This window comes from Dermacentor variabilis, chromosome 11, assembly GCF_050947875.1.
Source record: "Dermacentor variabilis isolate Ectoservices chromosome 11, ASM5094787v1, whole genome shotgun sequence".
NCBI classification, from domain to species: domain Eukaryota; kingdom Metazoa; phylum Arthropoda; class Arachnida; order Ixodida; family Ixodidae; genus Dermacentor; species Dermacentor variabilis.
The window spans coordinates 1,915,918-1,932,827 of record NC_134578.1 but is presented as its reverse complement, the minus strand read 5'-3'; the positions used below and the strand labels follow the sequence as shown (position 1 = coordinate 1,932,827).

General features: G+C 44.5%; 1 protein-coding gene across 1 annotated transcript in view; it reads left to right on the top strand.

The window, feature by feature from the left end:
- The window catches only part of LOC142563797 (isobutyryl-CoA dehydrogenase, mitochondrial-like), a 129,724-nt gene extending 122,460 nt beyond the window's left edge, over positions 1 to 7,264 (top strand). Inside the window, exon 11 of the mRNA XM_075674417.1 lies at positions 7,024 to 7,264. The gene's annotated coding sequence lies outside the window, so the exon portion shown is untranslated. The remainder of the gene's footprint in view (positions 1 to 7,023) is intronic.
- The last annotated feature ends 9,646 nt before the right edge of the window (positions 7,265 to 16,910 follow it).

Sequence of the window (16,910 nt, the reverse complement as noted above, 5' to 3'; positions counted from 1 at the left end):
GCGAATCAAGCGCACCGCTGCTGCGCTTGCAATCAAGAACCAACGAATCAGGGCCTTCGCCACCTTCACATGTTCAGCGTCTTTGTCTCGGCAGTCTTCATCGGTTGTGCACGTCTGTTTTCAGCTTAGGAGGTATTGGCCATCGCAATCCTTTGTGATGATGTTAAGCCTCGGCTAACATTCGTTTCGGTGGACATCGGTGGTGTGGCACAATCGGACCCAGAGCTTCGACTTGAAGATGGCGTGTGCCGCACTCGTTCATGCTGCTTCTCTTTTTCTTGTTGAGCACACTCGAAGAACTTCATCGTCTCCTCCTTCGACAGGTTTATATCTCTAGCTATCGCCGCCAAACGTTCCCACTCCATCTCTAAACCAGCAAGATCAGTGACAGGGCCGAAATAGAATCCTGGAAATATCCTGGGACGAATCCTATCTTGGGATGTATCCTAGTACAGATACTATCCTGGGATGTATCCTGGGACGTATCCTGGTACGTATCCTGGTACGGATTCTATCCTGGCAGGCTTGCTAATTTGTGTCCCTGATCTAGGGGCTGTGCGGATGTTGGGAGAGATCGGAGTCTTGGAGACGCAGGCGAGGACAGCAAACAGATTTTAATTTACCCAAACACGAAATAGAAAAGTCAAAACTCGAAAAGGAAAAGTCAAAGCTCAGTTGGCAAAAAATAAAACTCCACACTTGCATAGCCAGAACAATGTCCTTATACTCTCCTACGTGCGTCCTTAGCACGTTTCGCGCGAAAGTCCAGCAACCCTGGCCTATGGCTGCACACTAACAAAAAGGAACGCTCTTACAAAGTTCCGTTGTCGCATGTAAATCCAAGTCCGATTTGCGTCGACTCTTGATCCCAGTCGGTGCTCCTGCCGACTTGCAAGCTTTGTTGTCATGGCATCGACCGGCCAGCTCCTCCGTCTCGGATGTCAGTGCCCCGAACTATGTCGGTGGCGTGGCACTCCAGTCTTCCTGGTTAGGCCTACCCTCAGGCTCCGCCGCTACCTCTCCGAGTGCCGATGAGAAGCCCCGGAGACTACCGTTCGTGCTGGTCTGCCGAAGAAGGGGGATCCAATTGCTGGAGTGCCCGGCAGCGCCGTGGGAGGCTGCAGCAGGTCCAGGGAAGCCTCGCTCGAACGTCGCCGAGGTCGACGGCCACACCCAGGATAGCCAGCATCATGGGCCAGACCGAACCTCCATGGCTCTCATCGCCAGTGCGAAGCTGGCGCTCCAACCTTCTTGGCCCAGAGCCATGTGATAATCCCAGCTTGGCGCCGCTTCTCCCTCGATCACACCTCGGGTCACGCGCCTCGAGGGCTCGTGCCGTTCGTACTGGTCGGCGCACATCGTCCTCTTCTTTTCTTTTTGTGCCCCATGCCTCTTACATATGACACGGTCACTCAATTACCTTCCACTGTGGCTTGGCCGGCAATGAGCTAGCTGATGTGGAAGCAAGATCTGCTATTCCTAGAGTCGTCAACGTAAAGATTCCATATTCGCGAAGCGATTTACTCTTTATTGACTACACTCATGCGAGATTGCACAGTACAGTACAGTACTGGGCTCAACCCGACCATCGGTACAGGTGCCTGTGGGAAATAGACTGTGGCAGGACTTATTGCCTCCTGGCTGAAGTGGAGCCATGGCAAGCAAGCATACTTCACCGGATTCACCTAGGTGTCACCTTCACTCGACGCTATGCACATCTTATCAGACCCTGCCAAGTGTCTGAGACTCTTCAACATCTGTTTTGCCACTGCCTTCTCTATGCATCACAGCTGAAGACGCTGGCTTCAGCACTAGCAGGTATTAACAGGCTAACATTGCTCGAAAATACTATTTTGTGCCAAATGTGTGACCGTACAGTAGCATCAATAACTACAAGGGCTGATCTGGAGCACATTAAGATCACTGGAATAGACTCAAGGCTATAAAGAAACTACTGCGTTAGTGTATATGTGTATTCCTTCTTTCTATCCTTGTCATCATTCTTCATCACTCTTTTGTTTTCCTATTTCTTTTTTCCCTGGCAGAGTAGCAGGCCAGACCATACTAGCTCAGACTGACCTCTCTGCCTTTCTAATAAGTTATCTCTGTTGGCATGTAAAACCCCAAAGTTTAATTTTTTCTTTCAACAAAGACCAAACGACCTGGCTGAGCACTCCAACAGGAACAAATCATTCACAGACAGTCTCAAATTATCAACCCAAGACGTCCTACTACAAATTAAAGAGGGGGTTCTAAGCAACATCCTCTACAACGGAGAAAACATAATACGTAATGGTACTCGATGTCAAAGGGGCGTTCGACAACGTCAGCCACGCGACCATCCTCAAGGGACTGGACGATCTCAACAGCGGAAGAAGAATCCACGGCTATGTGACAGCGTTCCTATCAAACAGAACAGACACGGTGGGGTTAGGAGACCTGCGGACAGACAAGTTCCACACGCCTAACAAAGAAACCCCGCAGGGATCCGTGATCTCACCGATCCTTTTCAACATTGCAATGATTGGGATAGCCCGGAAGCTGGAAGAAATCGACGGCATACGTCACGCCATTTATGCAGACGATATCACCGTCTGGACTAACCAAGGCTTGCTCAGCCAAAAAGAAGAACGATTACAAGCCGCAGCAACATACGTGGAAGAATGTGTTAGGGAAAGAGGCCTCGCCTGCTCGACGGAGAAATCAGAGCTCCTGAGAGTCAGAAGAGGAAAACGCTCGGAAGAACAAATCAGCGTCACCCTACAAGGACAAAAGATACTAGAAAAAGAAGCCGTCAGGATTCTGGGAATGTGGGTGCAGAGCAATCAACGCTGCACACGCACCATAAACCTACTCAAGCAAGCGAAGGCACAGGTGGCACGTATGATCACCCGTGTCTCGCAAAAAAGAAGCGGCATGAAGGAGGAAGATACAGTTAAGTTGGTTAAGAGCCTCATAATCAGCCGGATTACGTACGCCCTCCCATATTACAACACAAACAAAGGCAAACGGGATCAGGCCGACGCCATCATAAGGAAAGCATTCAAAACAGCGCTTCACCTGCCGGCCAACACCTCGACAGAGAAGCTCCTAGCCCTCGGACGTTTGAGGAGCTCAAAGAAGCACAATTAGGGTCGCAGCTACTCAGACTCCAGCAGACTACCACGGGCAGAAAGCTCCTAAAAAAACTGGGGCACAAAGAAATTGAAAGGCAAGAACAAAGAACGGCAAACCTACCCGATCAGTATCGCAGCACCATCAAGGTAGGGTCCCTACCAAGAAACATAGACCCGAATTTACACACAGCCAGGCGGAACGCTAGGGCAAAATATGTAGAAAAATACCTAGCAACAAAAGCGAACACGGTATACACGGACGCCGCGGTATATCCTCGAGAACGAAGGGAAATAGAACAAAGAGTTGTCGCAGCAGTAATAGACTCGGACTATAGGGAAATCGCTTGCGCATCGGCACGGGTTTGACGTAGTAGTTCTGTGGAAACCCGCAAGGTGGAGAGAAGCAATGAATAAAGGGAAAATCAGACATCCACCCGTTCGTAGCACGTTCGTAGCACCCGTTCGTAGCCACGGGTTTGTACAGTAACTGAGGGAGAGGAAATGGCTGTTGCTCTAGCAGCTGTGGAGGGCTACCGCACAAATAGATCCCTTATAATTCTAACAGACTCCAAGGAAGCATGCCGAAACTACATTAACGGCAGAATCGGTCAAAAAGCGCTCCAAATCTTCCTCCGCGCTGGCCAACAGAATAAACGCATTAGGCACACCATCTTTTGGGTACCTGGGCACACTGAGATTGAGGGCAACCAAAGGGTTGATAGGATCGCTCGCGAACATGCAAACCGAGCGGACTTAAACAGAGATCCTGAGGATTTCATGACAGTGATCCCAACGTACTCTGACATACTAAATTACCATAGAGGGACGAGGATCAGATATCCCCCGCCCCACAATACACTCACTCAACAACAGGCAGTTTACTGGTGAAAGATACAGACAGGAACTTTCCCAAATTTACATATACTATGCAAAATGTTCCCAAGTCAATACAGGGACACATGCCCGTGGTGTGGTGCAATACCCACACTTTATCACATCACATGGGAGTACAATACGAATAAGGAATTCCACAAAATAGAAAATCCGAGTGCGGAGCAGTGGGAGAGCGTGCTCTCCAGCGGCGACCCTAGCCTCCAACGGAAGCTGGTGGATCATGTCCGACGAGCAGCCACGCTCAGTGGTGCCCTGGAATAGGGGCGCCAACCATGCAGGCCGGAGATCTTCATCAACCAATAGAAGGTCAAGACATCTGGCCCGACCGCTGAATTACTCTTTCTAGAGTAGTAAAGTTTACTTCCTCCTCCTCCTCCTCAGCTTGGGGGCCCATGACTTTGCTTGGATACTGCTCCTACTGCTAGCGACACTGATCTAGGTAGATCTAGGTAGGTTGGGTAGCCAACCGGACGTTATTCTGGTTAACCTTCCTGCCTTCTGCTTTTCTCTTTCCCTTCCTCTGGTGGCAATGGCAGTGGTCGACACTGCTGCACCAGACATGTCCATCAATCGTAGCTTCAGCGGCACCACAGTCTCTCACGCAGCAGGTCTGGGGCTGCTGCGTGAGAGATATCAGGTACAAAACACTGCAAGCACCATTTTGTCCCTGACAACAAAGCCCAGCATCACTGAAGTGCACATGCTAACAGACAGTCAAAAAGTAATCAACGCCTGCAAGGGCTGCTCATACCAAGATTTTCTCCCCTTGTACATCGAACAGACCTAACGAGAGTTAGTTCATCAAACTACCAAAATTCACATACATTCGCCACTAAGCCACAGCTACACCCTCGAGGGTAAGCAGCTGGCACATGAAGCAGCCAGTGAGCAAGTTTTCATAGACCACTGCACCTCTTTGACAGCCTTTGGGGGGCTCTCCCTATCATTCCCACTGCCTTCCTAAGTTACCTGCTCCCACTGCATAAACCATCTTTCGACTCTGGTGGGAGCAGACAGCTTTTACTGGACATCCTTTCAGAATTCCACCCACCAATACCACAAGACATTCCCCAAGCAGCTCAAGTACTGACGTGCAAGACACGGACAGTTGTTGCCGATACACTGGCAGCCATTAGACAGTGGTAGAAGCACACTGTAAGTTGCCCAACTGCAGGTCCATGTCCATGATAGACATGACACGTCTGCTATGGACATGCCAGGCCACAGCCTCACTCAGAAACAGTTTACCCCACCCTCCTCTTATGAGGAGTGGACCAGATTGATGTGTTGGGCCGACTGCACCCTGCTGGCCCTTCCAACTTACGTGCAGGAAGCCAGAATATGCTATCCTATACTTAACTCCACCCATCCATTCCCTTCACACCCACTTAGGCAACGGCCCAGCCCTTGTCATTAAAGTTTACTACTTCTAAAGCTCTTATACACCTAGCCTCCTTACATCTAACCTGTCATGGTCTGCACACATCGAAAAAATAACTGCTAAAGCCTCACATACGCTCGGTTATCTCAAACGCAACCTGCGCGATGCTCCTTCCCTCATCAGACAAATTGCCTATCAGACATTCGTAAGGCCACAACTGGAATTCGCAGCCCCTATCTGGTCACCTCTTCAAGCTTACCTAATCGTGACGTCAGTCCAAAACAGCACCACCAACTTCATTGTCAGAGATTATCACCGCGACTCTAGCATGACTAGCATTAAGTCATCTTTATCCCTCCCATCTTTTGAATCACAAAGAAGCATAGCATTGCTTTGTCTATTAACAAAATATTCCACAGCACGCGCCCGTCCACCCCGCCGCTCACTCGTCCATCTAGTACATCTCGGCGTCTGCATAATCATCATGTTTCCAGCGTACCTTTGGCCGAACCAGTGCTCTCAATATTTTTGCATTACCACGTGCCATTCAGCATTGGAATAACCTACCAAACGACATAGTTGACATTCTTGGCCCTGTATCCTTCAAAGCACACATGCATATTATTTCCATAATTCATCACAACTAAACCTTACTGCGCACCTAAGTAAATACTTTTAACAAAGTTGCATAGCTCTTTTTTGTTTTGTTTGTTTGTTTTGTATTGCATTAACATTGTTAGAGACTTGTTCTTTCATCTTCACCAGCTAATATTTGTATAATTTGCCACTTCACACAGTCATTTTGTTTCATTTATTGCGTTAGATATTTGTTCTTTCATGTTTACTGGCTAAAAATGTATAATTTCTTTGTACTCTTTTCTTTTTGCTAATGCCCTGTATCTTCCCCTCACGCAATACTCCTTCGAGAGCCTGTGAGGTAACTGAATAAATAAATAAATTAATTAATGAATTATAGCAGGCTATGGTGAATGTCACGAATATAGTTTTAGTCTTGTATTCGATTGCACCACGCTGACAATTCCTGTAGTACCAATTCTTTCTTTGGAAAAGATGTGCACATTACAATTGGGTAAATACTGTAATCATTCAATTGTTTGTTACCGTTATTTCTTGAAAATCTTTCTAGGCCAAGCCGAAAAGGGGCGCTTCCTTTAGGAGATAACGTGTTCAAAGCATTTACTGTCCCCTAAGTGCCACCAAGACAGGTGCTGCCCCTGTTAAGGTCACCATTGAGATCAGGCACGTGTGTGCTGAGTAGTCAAGTTTGAATTATCCGACAAGAGCAATTTCAGGATAGAAATAACAAAAGTTGGCGCCCATACTTATATATTGGTAGTGGCCAGGACCTTCGGTCATGATTGAAATAGTTAACTGATTGTGTTAACCGGAGTCAAATTAACATGAGCCTGCTTTGTTTCATTACATGTGATAAACCAACAAGAAAAATTCTTGATTTACTTTGTTGTATCTGCGTTTATTACTTCGAAGTTTGACAGTGCATAAGAGGCAGATTGTTGCACCAAGAATCTTTGGCAAATCATGTTGTTTGTGTCTTAGATGCATAGTACTTGCAAAATGCTTTTAGTCCTTTATGACCTGTTATATTTACAGAATGCAGAGCGAAACAAGTCTGCTTTCCCATGGAACATTTCTGTCTGTGCCAGGTATGCCCAAACAAGAAAATATGTGCTTCCAGTACAGCACAGGAGACGCATGTAATGATGGAGCCCATGGCTGCATTGAAATTTTTGCAGTGGCAAGCCCCGTTTTGACCTGTGTATGAAAAGCAAACTGCAGTGTGTGAATGGCAAAACAGAGAAGTGTAAATAAAAGCACACTGATTCTTGCGACACCTCTGCTGACTTCCACACTGTGGCTTCTGGCTATATTGGTTAGATGACACTGGCATTCACAAACAAAAAGAGGCTGTTTTGCTGCAACAATTTATGTGAAGTATGCATGTCTTTATGAAACTCCTAGCATGAAAGCTATGATAAAATTGAGCAGCAGGTAACAGGAAAGGAAGTCTAAACTGTGATGCCATGTGACAGTGTGGGTGCCTTCTGATACCACAATTTAGAAACAGCTGAAGTGTTGTCATGTGATTGCAACAATTCTAATTTTGTAATTGCAACACACTAATCCTTTGTAACTTCTGTGAACATCGTGTATGTGTGAAATAACTGAACACCTTCTCCCTCTCTCCTCCCTCTCTCCTCCCTTGTGGAAAAACCTCATAATTGTCATGGTTGCACCATGGTGGTCAATCTGAGCAGCTCCTGAGCCGCCCCTCATGCTGCATACTAGTTTACGGAAATCCAGCCTTTAACAAGCGGTCAGCTTGCAGACAGAAGCTACTTTGGGAGCACATGAACATGGTGCGCATTATCAATGCTGGCCATCCAAGTGTTGGACGAATTGTGGATGTGAGCTACTGTTTTAACTGTGGATATGCTGTAAAATAATTTTTCGTGAAAAAACAACATAAAAATTTTAGTGACATTCCTTTTCTGTCATTTTTTTTTTGCAGGTTTCCCTGCAGTTTCAACAAAACAATGTGTTGATAGTTTCTTCCATCATTTTAGAATTTTGTAACATCGATCACTTTCCATATGGGAGTAAAAAAATTTACTGCCTTCTGACTGGATTTTTCCAAGTACAAAAAAAGTCAGTTTTAGTCGATGCGCTAGAATTTTCACATGCATCAAATGGAGTTTCTAATTTCTTTGGTGAATTTTAATTAATAGGAATCACAAATTGCATGATCTTTAGAAGCTGGCAGCTGAACAATAAAGCCTCGTGTGCTACCTGAAGGCATCATACCTGCTGGAGATGAGACCCTCGCTGTGCAGTGAATGGAAGGAAGGGGAACCGAGGAGCCCGATTTGTTAATCACAACCATATGAAGCCAGCAGACAAGGAAAGCGTTGGGGAAGTTATTTGTAATTTTAAGTTTAGAAATGGTAAGCTAAAAGGAAATGAAAGTAGATGAAAAAAACTCACCACTGGGAGCCAAACCCACAACTCTGCATTATGTGCGCATTAAAAAGCAGTACGAACTGTGCTGCAGTGCAAAAATTGGGTCGCCAAGTAGTTTAAATGGTTCGAGACAAATAGGTACCGTATTATGTTTTATGACAGTTTCTTAATTCAATGAAAAATTGTTGTGTGGTTTTCTAAGTTATCATACCCATGCACGAATCCAGGGGTGATGTCCCGATGTCCTGACCCCCCTCCCCCTTAAAATTTGTGTGTGTAATCCAGCGTACAGAATGTGACAAGCTCATTAAGTCCTTCTTCCCAGCTGTTCTTTTGCTCTGAAGAGTCAAGAAAGGTTTAGTGGTTATTGGAGAGAACCTGCCAGCACTTAAAAAGCTCATCCTCATCATTATCAATCACCATCTTAAAGTCAGACTGCCGCTTGAAAAAGGCCTGCAACCATGCCTCATCCTACCAAACCACAAAGGTGAATAATCATTCGAACAGAATGCATTCTGGAAGAAACTGCTCATTCAGGGTTATGGTCCTGCATATGCGTTTTCCTCAAGATGTGCATTCCCATGAGAAAAAACATTACACGAAATGTCATCCTGTTTTGAGGTATCCTTCAGCAGGCTCTAAAGAAGAACTTCAGCACCAATCTCACACTGTGCGATACCTGTTGGTAATTCCTCGTGATTAGGTTTATTAGGCCACACTGAGTTGATGAAAAAAAGCGTGGCACCACCTGCTGGCGTGGAATCTAGTAGTACGGACTCCCAGCCTCGGTTCGGGCAAAACCATAGAGTTTCCTACAATAATTACTTCAATTACTACAATAATTACAATAATTATCCAGCCACCATGGGAATGATGGTGAGTACACTGATTTGTCTGATCCTCGTGGTTGTGGCTTGGTTTATTACACATGATCTGTCTTAGTTGGCCTAAATTTCAAAGCAATCTATACCTCTGTTAGACGCAGAAGGCAATAAGACTCTGCGAGCGCACATTATTGCTGCTAATTTCAGTGGGTCCACTTGTCTACGTGTGCATAGTATTATGGTTTCAACATCGGACTTCTGTACTCTAGGTCCTGCGTTCGAATCGCGCCCTCAGACAATTTTTATGTAAATATAATTATTTATAATGCAGTATTTTCTTGAAAATTATAAGTATGCGAAGTCATGAAGCTGCTCCGTACAGTGTGGCGACGTTTGCTACAGTGCACGTGATGTTTATCTCTCCGCAGTACCGTGTGCCTAGCACAGTGTCAAGATGTGGTCTTTATACAGACCTCATGCCAAGAACAACAGCGCCAAAGCGTTTTCAGACGATAAAGTCCATGACGTATTGCAATTAAAGTTATTTGCTTATCTTTTCTTTTTTTCCTCTGGAGCCCTCATTTGCTCGGTGCATCGAAAATCGCCAGGTCTCGAAACTTCTTTTTTTTTTTTTTCCATTTCTGCTCTGAGTCAACAGATCATATCTGGCTTGATGAAACGGTTAAATCGGCATGTGTAAGGACGGGATAAACAAAGAATGCATGGAGGACAATCACCGAAGTTTCTTTTTGTACGCGGCATCTTTCGTATGTATGCCACTGCGGCACAGTGTACTAGTTCCGGTAATGGTCTCGCGCGTGAGCTGTTGCATTTGTGTTGTTGCATTAGAACACTCGACTTGCGGTATAACAAGTCAGTGCTACACGAACACTGAGGCAGTCACAAGTGGATCCTTGAGCACGGTCACACGCTGGAACCAAGTAGAAGATGGCAAATAGCAGGGATGTTTAGAGTAACGGTCTAGAGCTTAGGGTGACCCAACAAGTGACCGCTTTGCTTTCACGGTCTGTTTCGCCCAGAAAGTGCTTTAGAATAGGGTTCCTGGTGTGTGTAAGCATCAATAGGGTGTGTCAATGTCAGTGCTGCCTCCCACCATTCAGAGTGGTGACCACTATTTGACCAGACCCGCGCCGCACCTCTGTCATATTGTGTCGGAGCCGTTGAAGCGACTGTACAGTGTGGAGCAGTCGTGTTGCCTTGCGTTTGTAGTTTCATCGATGCTGCACACGTGTTCACTAAGTTGACTTTTCAGTGAGCATAGCAATAGGGGCTAGTTGGTACGGCATATCTTATTTTGTTATAGCGCAAGCTTGACAAGGACAAGAGAACGCACATCTGACACACACACAGAAGGCATATCTGACACACAATGTACACACAGAAGGCACATCTGACACACAGTGTGTGTGTCAGATGTGCCTTCTGTTGTCCGTGTCAAGCTTGCGCTATAACAAAATAAGATTTGACTTTTCAGGCTCGCAACGCGAGATGAAAGGTGCTTAACAACTTTAGCACTAAAAATACCCTGTCATGCCCTTTTGCTACGCGCCTTTGTGCAGTAGCTCAACGGAAAAACAACACATATGACTTAGCTTATCCTGCAGCAGAAAGACCGTTTCACAGGAAGACACAAATTTAAGCATCGTGGGTTAGATGCTTAAATTTGTGTCTTTGTGTGAAACAGTCTTCAGGAAATTTTCTGATGCACTAGTTGTGTGCGTCTAAATCATTTAATCAAGGTGATGAGAAGCCTGCTCAAGCTCTGTGTGTCATCCAACAATCCCATGCACTCGCCATCCAAATGTTAGAAAATGTTCTTGGGGAGTTTTGTCTTGTTGCGGCTGAGCATCTATACTTGAACTGATTTTACCACCTGTAGATGTAATGAGGGGATGGAATATGGAAGCTAAAACTACCGCAGGTGTAAACGTGAACTGATCTGTTTTGATATTTATAAGAGGCATTTAACTTGAGCTTTGCTTTGTCAATGCCCACAAGTTTATGTGCACGGCCTCCTGTGGCTTCAGGCAGGTGAAAGTGTTGGTGAGCTGCACGGAACTACATTTCAGTTTCTGGGCTGTCTTCCTCTGGTTTTACTCAAGTGACAGTTATATACTTTAGGAGTAAGCGTTCCCTTTCTTTTAGTGAGATGTGTCACTATGCTTCTCTTACATTGCTGTGCTCATCATGGGTCCTTACATAACAGAACATAAGGTGAATGTGTTTTTCCTAAAAATATTTAGGACTGTAATTATGCAGACAGAAAATATACTATAATGCAGTCAGGAAATTTTCACAAACCGAATGCATGACCTTGTACTTTGTTTGTTTATTTTTATTTATACAATACTGCAGACAAGAAGTGCAAGCCAGGGTGAGCAAAATACAAAAGGCTACACAGAAGAACAAGATGAAACAAGCGTAACATGTTTTTCACAGAAATTGTTTGGTGATAAGGTAGACGATTAAGAAAAATTTTAACTTCATTACAATACTACTATAATTAATGAACTAAATAACAAGATTAGTTACACAAATGGTATACAGCTCATGGGCGCTGGGGGTATGTTTCAGTTAGTTTATTCCAGTCATTTATTGTTTGTGGAAAGAAAGAGTACCGAAAAGTGTCAGTCCTTCCGAAAATTGGTGTTAGAGAATGAGGGTAGTGGTGTTGAGTGGGTCTGCTTATCAAGAGGGATACGTATATTGCAGTGTCTAAGGCTAGCCTATGATTAATTAAGTTTGAAAGAAACTCTAGCCGACTTTTCTTTCTTTGAATTTGTAATAGTTCAATGTCGTTAATGGTTAATAATGCAGTGGGGGAGTCAGTAGCCTTAAATTTACTGTAAATATATTGTACTGCTTTTCTTTGAATTCTTTCTAGGTTCTTAATGTAAATTTTTGTTGAGAGTCCCAAAAGCATACTCAAGTGTTGGCCTAATTAAGGAAAAGTAAGAGAGTAGTTTAACACTAGGCAGAGCAGTCTTGAGTTTGTGGTGCAGAACGCACAGTTTCCAGAAAGTGGCAGAGCAGATGGTATTTATGTGCAATTTAGCAGGGAAGAAGTCTTTATGTCCAAGTTCCATGATAAGTCACTCGTTAATGTTAAGCCTAAATTTTGATAGCAGGCTAGTACTTTCACTAAAGGTGCTGCAGCCAAATTGTAAGTGTAGTCTAAGGGGACTTTTTTATACGTTATGGGGAGATAGACACACTTAGTTGCATTCAGAAGCATTCCCCATTGCTCACACCATTTCAACACATTGTCTAAGTTAGAGTGAAGGTCACATTGGTCAGTAATGCAGGTAACTTCTCTAAATAAAGCACAATCATCAGCACATAGACTAATTTGAACTGGGGTGTTAACCACATTGACAATATCATTAATATATATATAAAAAAGAAAGAGGGCCGAGTACGCTCCCCTGCGGAATGCCAGAAGTTACCGAAAGGCAGCCGGAGTGTTGTCCTCCCACCTGAACATATTGGTTGCAGTTGTTGAGATAGGTTGAAATTCAGGAAATGAATAATTCTGGTATGCTAATCATCCGAAGCTTAGTAAGTAGTTTATCGTGTGGAACTGTATCGAATGTTTTGCTGTAATCTAGGAATATTACATCAATTCGACTTTTCGTAGCTAGACAAGCTGCAAAGGTGTGAACTATAGTAACCAATTGTGTTGTAGTAAAAAATCCTTTTCGAAATCCATGTTGATGACGAAATCCATGTTGATAAAACTGAGTTTTCTTCTAAGAATTAATGCAATTTGTGAGCTAATATGTGTACGATAAGTTTACAACACAAAGATGGTAAGGAGATCAGGCGATAATTTTGTAATAATAGACAGTCGCCTTTCTTGAATATAGGCACAACTCGGGCTGACTTCCAGTCATCTGGCAATTCCGCTGATAACAGAGAGACATGAAAAATAATAACTAAGTATTTAGGAACAGACTCGGCAAAGTGACAAAGGAATATGTTGGGTATATTGTAGGGACCGCAAGAAGCTTTAGTCTTAGAGTCAAGCAACATAGCAAGGACGCCAGGATAAGAAATGAAGTTTACATTTACAGCATAGTCCATGTTTTTTTTCATGGTCCACCGTCATTTATCACTGTACATTGTACCTAGCTTTTGCTTTTCACCTATTAAAGAGAATAAATTATGTAGTAGTGAAGGACTTTAAAATAATTTTGACTACCTGGGGTTCTTTAATGTGCACCTAAATCTAAATACACCAGCACTTTTGCACTTTGCCCCGTTTGAAAATCTGCAGCCACGATCGTGATCGAAACCACGACCACGAGCTCGCTTTTTGACACTCGTAGTGTGTCTGTGCTAATATAAGAATTTTCGGCAACATGCTCCTTATCATTCTTATCTTTCACACTCGCGATCTGTATCTCGGTGAATGAAGTACCTTCAGTTATTTGTAACGCTTCCATATTTATTTACGTTGTTCTGTCCTGTATTTTTTTGCCGCATTACTCAGCTAAGTTTTACGGTCAAAGGCTGTATCACTCTGTCACACCGCGCCCTTACGTGTTCCCACGCAATATGGCAGCGCAACTGGACCTGTCGCCACCCTCTACGGAGAATCGTGGAATCGAGTCATGCTAAGCATCACTAAAGGTTCCAGTGACTTTAAGCATCACGCAATTGCAGCGCCCTTCCTGTACGCGGAAGGAAAATGAAAATTTTAAGCCAGAGAAGAACAGTATGAATTGATGCAATCCTTAAAATTTTTCAGAATAAAAATTATGTCTGAGAGTTTATTATTTTAAGTGAGGTTGCGTTGACACGTTCTTCAGATGTTCGTGGCGACGTTGAGATGACACAAAGCAGGTTTGGGGCGTTTACGTACAGTACACTGTAGTTTTGGGCACCCACGCTATTTTCGAAATTTAACGTTAGGGGCATGTGAAACCCCAAACCCAAAGATACCGTTCGGGCTTGGCACAAGCGCTGTGGTGAGATGCTAATTGTTAGTGGCCCCTTATCTTTAGAGGTCACTATACTAAAACAGACTAGTTTCATTTTCTGTGCGTGTGACTGCACAACGTGGGAACAAGCAGACAAAGTGGAAGTACGTTCCTCTTGCTACGGCACAGAGTAAAACAAAGTCTCAAACATTCGGTTTGTAGGTTTTATGATTTCTCTAAACTTTAAATTGTGTATTGAAGCGACAGATCAAACAAATAACCGAGAGTAATACTGGTTGTCACTGTGGTGGAGATCGCCATTGATTGCCTTTATGTTGATATCTTGCACTGGAATTGTTATTGTGACTAGAAGTGCTTGAAAAAGTAAACTCACATGCGGAAGATGAACCAAAATGTGTAAAACAAGCTCGTATGCAGAGACACATATGTGCACACTTATCTGCAGAAGCAAATGTTGCAGCGAGCTGTAAATTGTATGCAAAGATGGGGCCCATAGAAGCCCCTTTTTTTATTACTCGGAAGTGGCAAAATTCGGCAGCCATTTCGCGAATGATTAGAGCACTGCGGGACGCAGCAACCTGTCATGTTTCAGTAGCCACATCAATGCCTGCAAGTGCAATGCGTATGATGGCTGCTGACCACGCACATGTACAAAATGGCAGAGCACGCTCAGAAAACTGGTTTCGAAGTGGTTTTGTCAGTGTGCATCGACACTTTCGAAGAACGTCGGCACCCTGCATGGAGCGGGGTGGTGACATCCTTCCCACGCTGACTGAACTACCCTGCTTGCAGCTGCCGAGCGCTAGAGTTCCCCCTATACTAGTAGGATCCAACTTGAAGAAAGAGCAGTTGGCGACCAAGGCACATGGACCACACAGGGTTGTGTTACTTTGCCAGCCAATCACAGAAGCAAGAAAATCGTCGTCGTGTGAACTTTTAAAAATGGCATCGTACTTGATACCTCCGGAGTGTCTGCTACTTTTGAAGAGAGTTTTCATCAGCGAAAGCGATGAAGCGTGCAAGAGACATAGACAAAGTGTATGGAGTCTGAACATTTCACTCTTCAAAAGTCCGCGGTACAGTTAATTTCACTGCTGAGCCCATTTTACTCATTAAACTTCACTGCCAACTGAAATGAAACTTGACAATAAATAGTTGCTGCAAAGCAAGTGTTTTATTTCAGTTCAATAAACAATTAGGCTTTCACTGTTCCACTATAACAGACGAATGAAAATGTATAAAATTACGTGCTTATAATTTTATTTTTGCGGTTACCGCCTTGTTTAGGTAACAGGGAAAGTTTGAAGTACTAACTGTTTGCAGCGTCGCGGAGGAACAGTCGCTGACGGTTATGAGGGCAGGAGTGGGGCTTCACTGCAGACTTGAGTTGTATCCGATTATAGCAAATAACTCGTATGGGCTCGACCGGTTGAGGAAACATTCGAGTGACAGTGCAAAGACTGCAGTTTCACGGATCTGTCACACTGTATATATAAGTCCATATTGCGGCGTTCGGTGACTTCTGTAAACACAGCGCGTTGCGATGAAAGCGTGGACATGAACACCACAGAACACCTATATAAACTTAGATGAGGGACACTACCTTTCACAGTGCAGCGGATAATAAGAGTAGCGGTGGTGTTGTGAACTAAAGTGTACAACCGAGAGATGGCGCTGACAAAATCAAAACTTATGCTAATATCATCATCATTACAAAGTGCGCAATATGGCTGCTGTGGTAGTGGCTGGTGGGGCTCATCGTGTTGCTCACTCGCTAGTTTTTGGCGTTTGGTTACCGCTTTCGGGCGATAATCACGTGAATGGTACTCTAACATGACTACAGATATCTTTATTATGTTGCCAGTTGACCAAGAGGCCTCATCTGGCAAAAATGCACTTGAAATAATTAAGCTTACATTGTTTATTGTTAATGGTGAACGAAGCAGTACATGTTCGCAATTTTCGTACAGGTCAGGCAGACTTAATGCTGTTAGTCACTAAGTTTACAACATATAGAAACACAGATAGCCATCTACTTAATGGAATTGAAAACTAAAACCAAACAAAGTTTTCTCATCGTGTTCGGCGGGCCGCTAAAGTAGTGAGAGCAAATTCAGACTACCATATTTATGCTTAGCGGCCCGCGTACTTGCTCCTTTTGCAGTACTTTTTGCACCGCAAGCAAGTGGACAATTGCTATGCGTGTGGCAAGCTGGTTCATCGAGCTGACGTATGCCCAACCCCGGAGGCCGTGACATGCCAGGGTTGTGGCACGTCGAGCCCAAATGATCAGCACCACTGTGCCCCAAAATGCAAGCTCTGCAGGGGACCGCACAAGACAGCAGACAAAGTGTGCAAGCAGTGATATCAAATCCCATGTGTCACGAGAAGACAAAGGTGATGAACCTGGACCTGACGTTGGTCACGGACCCTGCCTTCCCTACCAGGTGCGGTACATCGTCTAGCAGGGACAAGACTCGGACCTCACTTTCATCAGGCGAGTGGCGGAGGTGAAATGGATGGAACTTAACATAGACTTCAGCAGCGACCCATCTTGGCCTCTGTCCTTCGGATCGAGCAGAATAGACAATGCAAGTTCTGGTTCACCGACTGGGACAAGTTTCGCTAGCTGAGAGAGGAGTGGACTGGGGAAGAAAGGCTCGACCTAGAACGATGGATTGCACAGATTAGTGAAGACAGTAAGTGCGCCACCTAGGAGGTTAGTACGGAC